At 36.4% G+C, this 16,536-nt stretch overlaps 1 protein-coding gene across 1 annotated transcript in view; it reads left to right on the forward strand.

The window, feature by feature from the left end:
- Positions 1–16,536, forward strand: part of LOC128635754 (zona pellucida sperm-binding protein 3) — a 31,189-nt gene that overhangs the window by 11,240 nt on the left and 3,413 nt on the right. The gene's annotated exons all lie outside the window — the stretch shown is intronic.

Raw genomic sequence — 16,536 nt, forward strand, 5'->3', positions numbered from 1 at the left:
TAGTGAGTGTGTACATAATTACACTTTTTTTGTGTGGGTGATTTTAAATAAAACAATAATTTAAACGAACTGAGAGACATGATGCCACATACCTCATTTTCTTGTAACTAGGTGACAGTGACACTGAGTCTGACTCTGTCAGTGCAAGCTGCCTGTGCCCACCACATAGGCCGGAGCAGAGTCTGGCTCCAGCAGAGCTAATAGCAGGCTAGATTGGGTGCCGGACTGCTGGTTGGTACACGAGCTGGGCTGGCCTAGACCTGGGTTAGGTTGGGTAATAGTCTGGAACGCCGAAAGAAAAAAATTGTTTTGAAACAGACAGTGCAACTCTCTTAGAGGCTTGTCCGGTATTTTTAGACTCATATTACTGGGCAGTAACCGGAAATACCGGACTCTCCAGTCAAATACCGGACACCTGGAACCCTAAATGCAGGAGTGTTTGTCCCTTTCTCACTTTAAGCGTAAGTTGACATGATTAACAGATTTATTTTTTATTGTGTTACATGTTGCAAAAAAAAAAAAAAAAGAGAACAATTAAATGTATAAAAATCACTTTTTTTTAGGGGGGTGGGAGGAGCCCTGAGGTGGATTCATGCACCGGGTCCTGAGGTTTCTAGTTACGCCTCTGGAACTGACGTTAGAAAAGTGTATATTATGTGCATCCCTGAACAGTAGTCTTTAAAGAGGAATTGAAACTTTCAAAACTAGGGGAGAGTCTTGTGGAGTGAGGCAGAGAGTTCCACAAAACAGGGGCCAGTCTGGAGAAGTTCTGTAAACAGGAATGTGAGGAGGTGACAAATCATCAAATTTGCTGTGTTCTCTTGATGTGCTTTGTTGAAAAGCATACCTAGATAGGCTCAGGAGCAGCGTTGCACTACTGGGAGCTAGATGGTGATTGGTAGCTACACATATATATGCCTATTGTCATAAAATAGCGTTCTGCCGTGGGCGGCCTGTGACACTCAGGGCGGCATACACTGAAGGCAAATAAAGAAACTTTCAGCGTGAAGTATTTTATACTTCATGATTGAAAGTTCCCTTTATTTGTAGCACTGGTAAATCCTAGCATTTCAAAAATGCTAGGGTTTACCATCACTTTAAAAGGACGCTAAACCCAAATTTTTTCTTTAATGATTCAGATAGAGCAGCAATTTTAAGCAACTTTCTAATTTACTCCTTTTATAAAATTTTCTTTTTTCTCTTGCTATCTTTATTTAAAAAGCAGGAATATTAAAGGGACACTGAACCCAATTTTTTTCTTTCGTGATTCAGATAGAGCATGCAATTTTAAGCAACTTTCTAATTTACTCCTATTATCAAATCTTCTTCATTCTCTTGGTATGTTTATTTGAAAAGCAAGAATGTAAGTTTAGATGCCGGCCCATTTTTGGTGAACAACCTGGGTTGTCCTTGCTGATTGGACAGCACCAATAAACAAGTTCTGTCCATGGTACTGAACCAAAATATTGCTGGCTTCTTAGCTTAGATGCCTTCTTTTTCAAATAAAAATAACAAGAGAATGAAGAAAAATTGATAATAGGAGTAAATTAGAAAGTTGCTTAAAATTGCTGCTCTATCTGAATCATGAAAGGAAAAAATTAGGTTCAGTGTCCCTTTAAGCTGAGGAGCCGGCCCATTTTAGGTTTAGCACCATGGATAGCGCTTGCTTATTGGTGGCTGACATTTAGCCACCAATCAGCAAGCATAACCCAGGTTCTCAACCAAAAAGGGGCCAGCTCCTATGATTTACATAACAATTTTTTAAATAAAGATAGCAAGAGAATGAAGACAAATTGATAATAGGAGTAAATTAGAAAGTTTCTTAAAATGTTATGCTCTATCTGTATCATGAAAGAAAGAATTTGTGTTTAGTGTCCCTTTAAGCTTAGTACAGTATAAACTGAATAACAGTTGCAAAAAAATATATTAAATATATTAAAAATATTGCTTCACTTAATTATATACTGTATATATGGAGAAGTTGAACACAGTTAAAGTGACAGAACACTTCAACTGTAACATATAACAAATGCAACTTAGAACAGATCGTTTACCTGGGTGTTCACGCAGGATTAGTTTTGCAGAAAACATTTTTTTAATGTATAGTTTGATTTTACTGCTCCATAGAGTGATCTGGAGAAAAGCCTTAGAATAGTGTGTCATAATGTCTCAAACTGTGACAGCTCTGAAAAGATACAAAATATGTTCTGTACTTCGGAGCTGCATAATAGAAAAAAAAAACAAGAAGAGGCAATGTGTAATGTGTTGAGGGCTTAGGTATAAAAGCAGAAAATCATTAGATTTCTAAGCTTCTAATAGGATACATTTTATTGATTAGCCCAAATTAGTTCCAACAGAGACATCCTGCAACCCTGGCAGGTCTGTAGCCTTAATTGTAATACATGATCAGGTGTGTGTGATTGCCTGCCCCAGGTGGAACCTAAAATCAGTTGGAGGGAGGGGTATAAATATTTCTTCCCCAGACCCTTTCCATGTGCTGTTTCTTGTCAGAATGGGTTTGTGGGTGAAGCTGAGTTGGCTGTGTCTGGTGGTAATGGTAGTTAGAGTAGCTTGCCAGGGGAATTTCCCTCCTCGCAGTTGGAGACAAGGGGACACTTGGAGGCGTCAGCCTGGGTTTGGAGTTGCTCAGGGATATGATAGGTGGTATCCTCAGAGTGTTGGTCCATCTAGACAGCTGCCCCAGAACCAGCCTATTAGTGTGCAGTGTCAGGAGGACAGTATGGTGGTGACAGTGCAAAGGGATCTGTATGGAATTGGAAAGATTGTGAAGGCCTCAGACCTTACTTTAGGAACCCAGAGTTGTCCGCCTAGTGCCCAGAGTACAAATCTAATGGTGGTTTTCCAGAATGGTCTCCAAGACTGTGGGAACAGCTTGCAGGTAAGATCTGATGAGCTCTAAACTTAGGTGTTTGTTGTATAAAATAGCTTCTGCTTTTAGAATAACATTTTTATCTTAATCATACAAACTGTCCATACTTGGCTACCAAGTCAGCTTACAAGGTGTTAAATATTAACTGTCCTGATACTAAAAAAAAATCTTTCTTTATAGGCTGATCCATTCCTACTCACTTTAAAGGGACAGTAAAGCCAAAAATAAACTTTCATGGTTCAGGTAGTGCTTGCATTTTTTAAATTGCTTTCCTATTTACTTCTATTGTCAAATTTGCTTTGCTCTGATCCTTTGTATAAATGTATATTTAGGTAGCCTAATAGGAACTTAGGAGCGTGGACATGTCTATGGCAGCATCATTTGCTACAATGTAAGTGCTACCAGAGGGCTAAATACACATGCACGCTCCTGAACTCGTATAGGATACCAAGAATACTAAACAAAATTGATAGAAGTTAATTGGAAAGATCTAATTCCCAGCAAACTTGCCATACACCTGAACTTTAGTGGGTTTGACACCTAACAAATAGCTTTAATACACATTTGGAGTGCACCCAGTGAGACCAAATGGTTAAACCAAGCAGTATTTATTGGTGCACAGCCACATAAAAATAGACCAACTTTAAAATGCTTTTGCTGGGCCATGTGTGACTAAAATCCCAATTTGATTAAAAGTAGGTATTTTAATTCTTCCCCCATGTGAACACATGCCCTGGCTTTTTGTTTGTGTAGCTATCACACTTATACTTGCCTGCGCTCAAAACAGTAACAAGCTACACCTTTTTTTTATTACTTCTGTCTATGGGTTTAATGTGAATTTTTATGATTAATAATTTCCCATTAGCTACATGAAAATGACAGCAGTTATCCTAGAATAGGAAAGCCTTAAAGGGACATTAAACCAAGGTTCTTTCATGATTCAGATAATATACAATATTAAACGACTTTACAATTTACTTCTATTATCAAATTTGCTTAATTCTCATTGTCCCCTATTGAAGGGGCAGAAACGCAATACTGGGAGCTAGCTGTGCATATCTAGAGAGCCAATCACAAGAGACAAATTAGTGTAGCATATGTATATATTTTTCAACAATGGATACCAAGCGAACAAGCACATTTCTAAAGAGAAAAAAAATTGTCTTAGAATTACATGTGCTATCTGATTTGAGCAAGTTTAATTTTTAACTTTCCTGTCCCTTTAAGTTTACTGAAATTGCATGGAATGTGTAGCAATTGGTAAATACTTGGCAAGGCACTGCCTGCTTTCTGAAAGATGAGAACTAGTTTTAATGAACTAAAGGGTCAATTGTTAAACTGAACTACAAGAATGGATTTACTTGTAAGTGGATCAAAGCAGTTGGTGACTTTACCATGCATGAAGATCTAATCAATTAAAGGGACAGTTCACCCAAAATTCTCCCATTTAAATTGTTCACAATGATCCATTTTACCTGCCTGGAAGCCTCTGTCAAGGTATTTGAAATATTATTAAATAATATATAGAAATATATTTAACTTTATCTAATAAATCTGTGGATGTGAACATGGTCTGTAGGACAAAGGATTAGATCTCCCCCACTCCAATTGCACAGGAGACATTCTTGGCTGAAAGGAGAACAAAGGATTATCTCTGGCAGATCTCACACACTCAATATGTTAAATTATGCAATTGTATAATTTAGCAAGGAACTAAAATATAACAGTTTCAGGATACAGGCAAATATATGGAGACGAAATGTCTGAATTACCCTTTTGGAACTGATCAAAATCATGGAGAGGCAGCTTTTATGCACATGGTGTTAATTTTTAAATCCACGTCTGCACTGCTGGCTAAACAGGAAATATGCTGCATTAAGACTTTTACAACTACTCGTGGATTGACCCCATGTGGTGAGTATGAGACAAAAAGTCTGGCAACTGAAGTTACTGAAAAGTTAGAATGTTAGGATAATACAGTGAAGGCCCATGACTTACATTATGATTTCAAAACAACTATATATATTTTAATGGATATTAGATGTATATTTATGTGATATCAAACATTAACATCTAAATATATATATATATGGAAAGTAAAAGATTGAATGATATATATATATATATATATATATATATTTTGAAGGCATGAATATCTTAGCCTCTGTGTGTTTAAGAACATGAATAGATGTTTATGGACCTGAAGAGAAGTGATTATTAACATTTATTTTTATTTCAGATCGACATAAACAGGATTTATGTATTCAGGAAGAAATACACAGAAATGTCACATACTATATCTGGGTGGATGCAAATATCAGGAGTTTTAAATACTACCAATCTGGAGATATAAAAATAAGCTGTTATTTGCAAAGAAATGCCAGAATACTGATAAAATTATAATGCATTTTAAGCTAATAATTAGCAGTGTTAAATTACCTTAATATAATAAAATGTTAATAATATAACATATTTGGTATCAGAATAATCAGAAAAAAATAACCTAATATTAACCATCTGTAATTGGGGTTATATATGATTAATGCAGAGAGTGTGATCTGATTAAATAACCATTTTATAAAAAAAAAAAAAAATTAACTTGCTTAAAAATGTCAGAAATGCTGTATTGTATTGCTATGTTGTACTGTATGCTGCCACCTAGTGTTATGATGCGGAATTGCAACCATGAGATGATTGGTTGTTGCAAAGAATGCATTTCCTTGACAACACATTTACCAAATAAACCAATCCATGTTCAGTTGCAAAGAACTAATCCAAGACAAGGCCGTGGGCGTTTCCAATATTCACCAATGACTGATAAATAATCAAAAAGGGGAGGGGTGAGATCAGATGATTTAACCCCAGCATAGAGACTAAGAAGAGGTTGTGTTATTTTGATCCAGAAAGGAGTAACTGCGGCAGTTATTAATCAAAAGCACACACCTACCATATGGACTCCATATGCTTTACCCCAATTTTGAATTTCTGAGGTGAATTGGATCTGTTGCAAAACATTGGGAACCGGATTGCTGTTTATTTGGGTGATGTATATAAAAGTTTTATTATAAGATAAGTTATATGCATAGTCAATTTGTATTTAATAGATTTAAAGAAACAGTGTGTTTTAGTTAGCATTTCACAGCCTATATATATATTGTTTAAATCTGCGTCTGATTGACCAAGTAACTCATCTATGCAAGTTCTGATATTGTCAGTTAATTTTGTATTAGGATAAATTGCAGTTAAATAGCAGAATATATATATTATCCTATTGTTTTATAAACACTGTTTAGAATTGTATTGCTTGGATGTTAAAGGTTTTTAGTCCCATTGTGTTAAATAAATAAAAGGCTGAATTGTGAAGGTATATTTTTCTGGGTTTTGTAAGAAGGATAGCATATCTTAAGAGTTGGTTTTAACGCATATAAACTTTTATTTAGTTTCCTTTTACTGCAAATATACTCCAATATGTTTATGGATATTAACTAAATAAAAGAATTCAGATATTTATATTAATTGTATGGTCTAGTAGGTGCATGGTTGATAAGGGTTACTATTTCTTTGTATTTTGTTTATAACCCTGCCATAACCTTATATATATTATTTGGATAGCACTGCTAAGATTTTCATAAATATACTGACATAATAATTGGAGGCATTGCATGAGATTTAATAATATCCATCATAATTGATATAATATATTTGTAAATAAACAGAAATTATTATAAAAGAAAAAAAAAAAAAATTCATATTTCGATATTAATATTTTGAAGATATATTTTTTTTTTGAAAAGTTGAAATATTAATTTTCATATTTCGAGATTGACATTAATATCTTGAAATATTATTAAAGATTAATTTTGAAAAATTAATAAAAATATTAATTTTTCATATTTCAAAATTAGTCAAAAATATTGGTTTTTCATATTTTCAAAGTTAATCAAAAATATTAATTTTTCATATTTCGGAATATTAATTTTTCATATTTCAAAATTAATAATATTTTTTTTTTTTTTTTTTGAAATATAAAAATTTTCCTTCTCTCTTTTTATTGGCAAAAATTGTATTAGCGTTTTAGTTTAACTAAGTACTAAACCAATATAATAATGTCTGTAGCCAGAAGTGACTCATTTAATTCTATACATAGCAATGAAATTGGTCCCATAACCATACCCATTACTAAAGGTCAGGTCCTTAAGAAAGATATCTTAAGTTACATTAAAGGGAAGTTAAATATTGCTGGTGAATTAAATGATTTTGTGGATATGCTTGAAACTAGGGCTAAAAATATTACCGTTAATAATAATATGTGGAATGAGGAGAATGAATTCTTCCAGGAATTATTAATGATTAATCAATGCAAAGATCCCAAAAAGCGAGAAGAACTAATACTAAAATCCTGGCCCCTTTTAATATGCATAATTGACGAAATGTCGTTTTGTGTCACAGACAAACGATTGCAAATACAGGAGCTAGAAAATAGTATTCGTTCCTCGCGCAGACGCGAAGAGGGTTTAAAAATAGCCAAAAATAAAATGGATGAATTTGCCCAAAACCTAACAGCCTTAGATAAGCATAATACAGACTTAATCGCACAGATACAAGATTTAAATAAACAGCTTGCACAAAGCCAGAGAGAATTAAGCGATTTAAAAAGGTCATATCGCCATAATGAAAACCCCTATATTAGCAATGAGAATAATACAGATAATGCTAACTCCTTTAGCGAACGCGTGAGGGACGAGGTACGAAAATATATAGAACAACATAGACAAATGACCCCTAACGGGTCAGAAGTAGATTTCCCAAATAGACAATCCCCTCAGGATGTAAATCCAGAGGACAGCTGTAGCGCAGCTGATGCGGGGGAGGGAAACTCTAACAGAGAATCCCAAAATAAGTCTGATAAAGTCTATGATTCCCATAAAATAATCACCTTCGTACAACGCGCAGTACCTATATTCTCCAATAAGGGAACAACATCTGTAATTGATCATTTACAGGCTTTTGAAAATGCGTTAGCTATAATGAATGTTACAAGTGAGAAATTGAAAATTGAATTTCTGCCTTGGGTATTTGACAGTAAGCATCACAAATTCTTTGTTTCACTAAAGGATATGAATATTCATTCCTGGAATGGGGTAAAACAACAATGTAGAAAAGAATTCGGGCAATATCGCACTAAAACTGCCGCGAAAATAGCGGTATATGGTTTAAAGTGTCGTGCAAATCAGAGTCCAGTCGAATTCCTTTCTGTATTGAAAAATGCGTACAGTATGGCTGAAGATAATCCCAGATTTGATGGCTCAGAATTTGTAAATTTATTTTTTGAAGCATTGCCTACACCCATCAAAATCAACTTAGCTAGAGATTTTGATGAGGACTGCTCATTGGAATGGCTGATCAAAGAGAGTACGAAGTTATACTCTATTCAGCAGTCCAGTGAGCAGGGGGTTAAAAAGGAGTCAAAACCCAAAATTGTGGCAGAAACTAGGGTGTCACCTAGCCCCCTCAATTTGGAGTCTAACAAGAGGACTTATGCAGAGGTGGCCAGTCAAAACAGGCCATCTCCACAGAGGTTTAATTCTGCCCCTCCCCCTACACAGGTTGAGGCGCAGGGAGACTATAACCAAAGTGGGGGACATAATCAGGTGAATAATTACTCACAAAGAGAATACTCACCAAATAATTGGTATCCGCGCAAGGGTAGATACAATAAACGGCGAAGATATTCTCAGGGTAACCAGACACCCCAGGTATATAATGCTTCCCAAAATATTAATACTGAACAAGCTGAACCCCAGGGGCAACCACGCCAGAATAGAAATAGTGGCCCTGATTCTGAGGGAACCCAATGGTCCAGGAATCAGTACAATGGGGCACCAAGAGATAGGCCCAGGGGTAGAGGTAACTTGTACAATCAGGTAGATATGCTGTTTACCCAATTAAATCGGTTGAGCGAACAAATCGCTAATATGAGTCAAAAATCTACGGCTCAGCAACCGAACAATACTTTTTTAGGGGTACAGCCAGTGGTCAGCAGTGGACCACAGGCACAGTCATAAATACTGCAGTATCACCTGAAGGGGAGGGGAGAGATATACAAAATGTAGTAATAAATATCAATGATACTAATCATGTTATCTCCCCACAGACCGGAAACGGACAAATTAGCTGTGACAATGAGCGACATCAGCCGGAAAAAGTTAACAAATCTCTTCCTTTGCAGCTCTCTCTTAACCTTGTTTCCACAGATGCAGTACAGAAGAATCCAGCCGACCCTGTCATAGAGGAAACAGGTAGGTATGAAGCTTCTTCTGCATCGGAAAGCATGGCAAACTCAGGTAATACGTGGCGAAGCCCACAAATGTATGAGAATGCAAATTTTATGTGTGAAATGATAGAAACTGCAGGAAGATATTATGTACTAGTTGAGCTGCAAGATTCAGTCTCCAACCCTATCAGGGGATTAATTGACACTGGGTCACAGGCAACTATCTTATCCCACAGATACTACACACAGCTAAATGAGCTAACACCCCACAAACCTAAAATAAAAGAATTTGACGGTTCTCTGATAGGTGTTGGGGGTGATTCCCTAAAAGTCTACGGTATTGCCTGGTTAAAATTTAAATTGGGGAACAGGGTCATAAGACACCCTGTCATTATAGTGGATCTGCCAACTGATCGTTTAATTATTGGTAGTGATCTCCTGAAGCGATTAAGCACCATAATTGATTGCATAAATAATGTAATTTGGTCGCAAGTTAAACGGCCTATCAATTATGAAAAATCTGGTACATCTCGCACCCGACACAGCTGTCACGTGGTGGAAGAGAAACCAGATGCTGTGGAGATTCATTTCAGGAATAACTCTACACCTGAAATCACTATTCTACAAATAGATGATCAGACTCCTTTTAGTGGCTCTGATGGTAATACTTTTAAAATATCGCCTGGAAAGATAGCGAATATCTCCCTAGATGGCGATATATTAACCATATCACTCCACAAGGGGGATCCTAAAATCCCTAAAGGGGGAGACCATGCTCAATACCTCACAGGGATTGAGAGAGTTAAAGAGGATCTATTTATCCCTATACAAGTACATGACCTTGGTAAAACCAAGTATGCTAAAATAAACTTAAAACAGGAAGCTAGCTATATAAGCGAAGGTTTATTAGAGCAAATAGCTGAACCTAAAGTGATTAAATATCTTTCTCCCCAAGACCACTGTGTCAACGGCCTGGATGACAGGTCTGAAAGCTATAACATCACAGCTAAGTGCTTATTATCTATCTCTCTTGGTAATAAGTCAGTGAAGCACCTGTTTTTAGTTTTAAATACTCCCCATAATCAAATATACATTGGCAATGATATCTTACATAGATATGCCATACAAATAGATCTGATTAATTCTTGCCTCTGGAGCAGGTTAAAGGGGGACCCTGAAGTATTTCAGGATGAAAATGCAGCCCTGAAATCAAACCAGCAATTGCCATATGCTGTGAATATGCAGGTATCTAGCGATGTTATAATTCCTGCTGGGGCTGATAAATTTCTGTTACCCTTACAGGTAAAGAGAGGTCAGAAATTAAAAACTTCTGAAACACTGATTTGCCTCTCCCATAGAATACAAAATCTGGGTGTCACAGTAACCTACACTCCTATGGTGAATATTGGAACTGTTCCAATACATATTATTGTGCATAACATGACCCCACAGGATATAACATTATCCAAGGGAACTACCTTAGGATATGCACTGGAATCAAGTTATTACACTTTTGGATTCCAGAATAATGTAATTGGGCTAATACCTGAAGGATACCTAACTGAAGAACAATTAATAGAACAATCCTTTGCATCTATGCCAGAGGGTCTATTTAATATTCAGTCTATTTATCCCTTCAGCTCAGAGGAAGGCATCTGTAAAATTGAAGAAGCCTCTCTAGTGTTTGATCAGCCAATCAAACAGCAAGATTACCCCAATACCCAGAGTCATGGGAGCAATGTAAATTATAATCAAGGGGATCTCACCTCTAGACTGGAAGAAGCCTATGAAATAGGACAGCCTGAAATCTTTCCAGGATTTCAGCAAATAGTCGAAGAGCAAATATCCTTAGCTAATGGCTGTTCCAGCGATGATGAACGCCAACAGCTGCGAGAACTCCTAATGGAATACAAGGATATTTTCGCTAAGGACTCTTATGACTGTGGTACCACAGACTTGCACATTGCAAGAATACAAACAGATCCTAATGCGCCACCTGTATTTGTCAAACAATACAGACTTCCCTTAGCCTCATATGATTCTCTTGCAGAGATCATAAGGAATTTGGAAGAAAGATGTATTATCAGACAGGTGCACAGCTCTTATAATAACCCTATTCTAGGTGTCCTTAAACCCAATGGACAATGGCGTTTGTGTGCTGATTTAAGACAGCTAAACAAACGAGTGTACATGTCTGGTTGGCCTGTACCATACATTGACCAGTGCCTTGCACAAATGCAGGGATCCAAAATATTCACTGCCATTGATTGTGCACAGGGATACTGGACCATAAAGGTACATGAAGAGGACCAATATAAGCTAGCGTTCTCTTTCCAAAAGGTCCAATATGCATTCCAGAGACTTCCATTTGGATACATAAATTCTGGACATGAATTTGCTGTATTCATGCATAAGGCTATGCCTGATGCACTGGAAAGGGGGACCTTATGTTGATGATGTTTTAATCAAAAGCACAGACTTTGAAAAACACCTCGCAGAGCTTAAACATGTCCTCAGCCAACTTAAAAGGGCAGGTGTCAAATTATCCCTGCAAAAAGCTCAATGGTGCCGCACTCGTGTAAACTTCTTGGGACATGAAGTTACCTCTGATGGATTAAATCCCCAGAAGAAAAAGGTGGAAGCTATAGTGAATTCTAAAAACCCAACTAACTTAAAGGAATTGAGATCATTCCTGGGTATGACGAATTATTCTCGCAAATTCATTGATAATTATGCGGAATTAGCTAAACCACTACTACTTCTTCTAAAGAAGGATGTGAAATGGCACTGGAGTGAGTCTCAAGAGACAGCCATCAGAGAGCTGAAGAGAAAACTCACTCAAGCACCTTGCTTAGCGTACCCTGAAGGTGGTAAACCTTTCTACTTAGAAACAGGGTACACAGATGTAAGCATGAGTGCTGTGTTATACCAAAAGCAGGATAATTTGAACAAAGCCATTGCTTATGCAAGCAAAAATCTATCCCCAGTAGAAATAAAGTTTAACGATTGCGAAAAAGCCCTCTTATCTACTGTATGGGCTCTACAAAATTTCCGCAGCTATATACAGGGCGAGAAAATTATTGTGGAAACGGCCCACCAGCCTTTGCTATATTTGCAAAGTGAGAGAATAAGAGATGGGAATTTGTCTAATAGCCGCATAACAGCATGGACTCTTTCCTTGCAAGGCTGGCCATTAGAATTTCGCTACAAGCAGAATAAAAAGAATCCAGTCGCACAAGGGCTTGCTGAGCTCCACGACTGTACTGCTAGAGATCCTGGGGAAGAATTATCAGAAGATGATTTTCTGGAAGAACAATTGCTTTCCCCATATAAAATGTACAATGAGGACCATTGTCAAACATTACCTTGGGTATATGTTGATGGTTGTTCTTACCATGCCACTATTGATAATGAGCGCAGATTAGTCGCTGGCATTGGTATAACTGGGGCAAATGGATTCTCAAATATATCTGTAGGTTTCAACATTGGACCAAGATCCAGTCAAGTTGCAGAACTAACTGCTGTTTTCAAAACCATTGAAATGGCTATTGAACATGGTATTCATGAGTTTGTGATCATAACTGACTCAAATTATGTGCGTGACAGTTTTGTTGAATACCTGCCAACTTGGAAAAGAAATGGCATGCAGAAAAGCAATAACAAACCAGTCAAGCATGGCAAATTGTTCTGCGAGATTGATAATCTGGTAGTATCCAATGATTTAACCATACACTGGAAAAAGACCAAGGGTCATTCCAGAGTTTTAGGTCCTGATAAGGAAGGCAATGACCTTGCGGACTCATTAGCCAAACAAGGAGCCATAACTGGAGAACTCCTTAATATTGAACACTTAATGGGTGCAATTCAGGTAGAAGCCATTACCAGAAACCAGGCAAAACAACAGAGTGAGCCTAACTTGGTACCATGGAGTCAGGATTCTCCTAGTGAGGACCTGATCACTAGTCAAAAAGAAGACCCCATTGTAGGCATCTTCTATAAACACATAGAAGATCCTGAAAGCAACCCCATCTCAAAAGATGATTGTATTGGCAAAGAAGATCTGAGAATCTTAATAAAATCTAAATCACAATTCAAATTACAGGATGGTTTGTTAATTAGAACCTCCAAAACTGGCATCCAGCAGTGGGTAGTACCCACCAAGTTCAGAGGTCTAATGCTCCAACATGCCCATGATGCTCCCACATCTGGACATCGCGGTGCCAAACTCACGTATGAAATATTGCGTGATTATGCTTTTTGGCCACACATGTTGAAAGACGTTCAAACCTACTGTCAAGGGTGTTTAATCTGCCCACAGTTCCAACCCACTGCACCAATGCATAGAGCGCCATTGCAGAAAAGGGGGATGATAATTCCATGGTCAGATATACAAATTGATTTTATTGGTCCAGTAACAAGGTCATCAAGAGGTAACAAATACATGTTAACAGTGACATGCCTGTTCACTAAATGGGTAGAGTGCATTAGTGCACCTAACAATAGTGCTGAAACATGTGCAGCATTGCTCATCAACCATGTATTTTCCAGATTTGGTTTGCCCCAAAGAATCGAATCAGATCGGGGGACCCACTTCACTAGCGAAGTGATGACAAAAATGTGGAAAATACTAGGGGTTAAAAGAAAGCTCCATATTGCTTATAGAGCTGCCTCAAGTGGTGGTGTAGAGCGTTACAACCAGTCTATTGTTAAAATCCTCAAAAGGTTTGTGAGTGAAACAGGTAAAGACTGGGATGTAAAACTACCTCTAGTCTTAATGGCATTAAGAGCAACTCCAAGTAGTGCTACCAAGATGTCACCTTTTGAACTGATGACTGGTAGAAGAATGGTTCTACCTCAGCATCTGCTGTACCGTACATCAGACCAAAATTTGATAAACGCTGCCAATACACATCAATATGTGGAAAACCTAAGGAAACACCTGCAACATGCCTTTGCATTTGCTCAAAGGAATTTAGAAAGAGCCGCAACTGCCACTAAAACCTATTATGATCTCAAAACATCCAAAAAGGAATATGAAATAAATGATAAAGTTTATCTTTATAACTTTGGAAGAGATCAGGTTAGGGAGAAGAAATTTCTTCCCTCATGGAAAGGTCCTTTTGTCATTACTGACAAAATATCTCCAGTGGCCTATAAAATACGGATCCCCAAAAATGAAGGTTTCATAAATAAATGGGTCCATATCAATCAATTGCGAGCGTGTCATCCCAGATCCCAACTACAAGTCATAGAGGGAAAATGAAGTGTCCTATCCCCAAATGAACTAGAGACATACTATAGTTTAAAGATGCCTAACTGATAAACATGAAGGTTCAAAATTGACAGACTATCTACATAGAAGACTGTCCATGATGTGTACGGTCAACATCCTCACCAAATACCACTAACCTTGATCCAATTCAAATACATGTGTCCTACATATTTTTGAATTGGAAAGGGGGATTTATGTCAAGGTATTTGAAATATTATTAAATAATATATAGAAATATATTTAACTTTATCTAATAAATCTGTGGATGTGAACATGGTCTGTAGGACAAAGGATTAGATCTCCCCCACTCCAATTGCACAGGAGACATTCTTGGCTGAAAGGAGAACAAAGGATTATCTCTGGCAGATCTCACACACTCAATATGTTAAATTATGCAATTGTATAATTTAGCAAGGAACTAAAATATAACAGTTTCAGGATACAGGCAAATATATGGAGACGAAATGTCTGAATTACCCTTTTGGAACTGATCAAAATCATGGAGAGGCAGCTTTTATGCACATGGTGTTAATTTTTAAATCCACGTCTGCACTGCTGGCTAAACAGGAAATATGCTGCATTAAGACTTTTACAACTACTCGTGGATTGACCCCATGTGGTGAGTATGAGACAAAGTCTGGCAACTGAAGTTACTGAAAAGTTAGAATGTTAGGATAATACAGTGAAGGCCCATGACTTACATTATGATTTCAAAACAACTATATATATTTTAATGGATATTAGATGTATATTTATGTGATATCAAACATTAACATCTAAATATATATATATATGGAAAGTAAAAGATTGAATGATATATATATATATATATATATATATATATATATATATATATATATATATATATTTTGAAGGCATGAATATCTTAGCCTCTGTGTGTTTAAGAACATGAATAGATGTTTATGGACCTGAAGAGAAGTGATTATTAACATTTATTTTTATTTCAGATCGACATAAACAGGATTTATGTATTCAGGAAGAAATACACAGAAATGTCACATACTATATCTGGGTGGATGCAAATATCAGGAGTTTTAAATACTACCAATCTGGAGATATAAAAATAAGCTGTTATTTGCAAAGAAATGCCAGAATACTGATAAAATTATAATGCATTTTAAGCTAATAATTAGCAGTGTTAAATTACCTTAATATAATAAAATGTTAATAATATAACATATTTGGTATCAGAATAATCAGAAAAAAATAACCTAATATTAACCATCTGTAATTGGGGTTATATATGATTAATGCAGAGAGTGTGATCTGATTAAATAACCATTTTATAAAAAAAAAAAAAAATTAACTTGCTTAAAAATGTCAGAAATGCTGTATTGTATTGCTATGTTGTACTGTATGCTGCCACCTAGTGTTATGATGCGGAATTGCAACCATGAGATGATTGGTTGTTGCAAAGAATGCATTTCCTTGACAACACATTTACCAAATAAACCAATCCATGTTCAGTTGCAAAGAACTAATCCAAGACAAGGCCGTGGGCGTTTCCAATATTCACCAATGACTGATAAATAATCAAAAAGGGGAGGGGTGAGATCAGATGATTTAACCCCAGCATAGAGACTAAGAAGAGGTTGTGTTATTTTGATCCAGAAAGGAGTAACTGCGGCAGTTATTAATCAAAAGCACACACCTACCATATGGACTCCATATGCTTTACCCCAATTTTGAATTTCTGAGGTGAATTGGATCTGTTGCAAAACATTGGGAACCGGATTGCTGTTTATTTGGGTGATGTATATAAAAGTTTTATTATAAGATAAGTTATATGCATAGTCAATTTGTATTTAATAGATTTAAAGAAACAGTGTGTTTTAGTTAGCATTTCACAGCCTATATATATATTGTTTAAATCTGCGTCTGATTGACCAAGTAACTCATCTATGCAAGTTCTGATATTGTCAGTTAATTTTGTATTAGGATAAATTGCAGTTAAATAGCAGAATATATATATTATCCTATTGTTTTATAAACACTGTTTAGAATTGTATTGCTTGGATGTTAAAGGTTTTTAGTCCCATTGTGTTAAATAAATAAAAGGCTGAATTGTGAAGGTATATT

The sequence above is a fragment of the Bombina bombina genome, chromosome 7 (genome assembly GCF_027579735.1).
Source record: "Bombina bombina isolate aBomBom1 chromosome 7, aBomBom1.pri, whole genome shotgun sequence".
Classification (NCBI taxonomy): domain Eukaryota; kingdom Metazoa; phylum Chordata; class Amphibia; order Anura; family Bombinatoridae; genus Bombina; species Bombina bombina.